Here is a 1,080-nt window from a genome sequence, read left to right as displayed (position 1 = left end):
ACTGGGTGGCTCAGTTGGTTAAGCGACTGCCTTCGGCTCAGGTCATGATCCTGGAGTCCCGGGATCGAGTCCCACATCGGACTCGCTGCTCAGCGGGGGGTCTGCTTCTCCCTCTGCCCTCTTCCCTCTCGAGCTCTCTGTCTCTCATTCTCTCTCAAATAAATAAATAAAATCTTAAAAAAAAAAAAAAGAAAATGACAAGCTGACTCTAAAATTCATGTGGAAAACATAAATAAATAAAATAAATACTATTCATATACTGGAAACACAAAGGATCTAGGATAGAATAGCAAAAGAACCCTGAAAAAAAACAAAACTGGAGGACTAACACTAACTACCTGATTTCAAAATTTATCATAAACTGGTAGTAATTACAACAGCATGATATTGACATAAAGAAGGCCAAAGAGATCAATGGGACAGAATAGAGTCCATAAATAAACCCACACACATATGGTCAACTGATCCTGACAAAGACACAATGGCATGAAGTGGAGAAAATATAGCCTTTTCAACAAATGGTGCTGGAACTGGATATCCGTATGCAAAAAGAATGAACCTGGATCCATACTATGCATCATAAGTAAAGAAAAAAAAAGAATACAAAATGGAGGCACCTGGGTGTCTCAGTTGGTTGAGTATCTGCCTTGGCTCAGGTCATGATCCCAGGGTCCTGGGATCGAGCCCCATGTCCAGCTCTCTGCTCAGCGGGAACCTGCTTCTCCCTCTCCCACTCCCCCGCTTGTGTTTCCTCTCTCGCTATGTCTCTGTCAAATAAAATCCAAAAAAACCTCCCCCAAACCAAAAAAACAACCTCTTGCCACAAAACTACATGAATAGGAGTACTAAGGACAATTACTGTAATCTTTAAAAGATAATATAATAAAGGGGAGCCTAGGTGGCTCAGTCATTAAGCATCTGCCTTCGGCTCAGGTCACGGTCCCGGGGTCCTGGGATCGAGTGCCACATCAGGCTCCCTGCTTGGCGGGGAGCCTGCTTCTCCCTCTCCCTCTGCCTGCCACTCCCCCTGCTTGTGCATTCTCTCTCTCTGTGTCAAGCAAATAAAAAAATCTTAAAATA

The sequence above is a fragment of the Neomonachus schauinslandi genome, unplaced genomic scaffold (genome assembly GCF_002201575.2).
Source record: "Neomonachus schauinslandi unplaced genomic scaffold, ASM220157v2 HiC_scaffold_863, whole genome shotgun sequence".
In the NCBI taxonomy this organism is placed as follows: domain Eukaryota; kingdom Metazoa; phylum Chordata; class Mammalia; order Carnivora; family Phocidae; genus Neomonachus; species Neomonachus schauinslandi.
The sequence above is the reverse complement of the archived record's forward strand: the minus strand, read 5'-3'. Positions refer to the sequence as shown.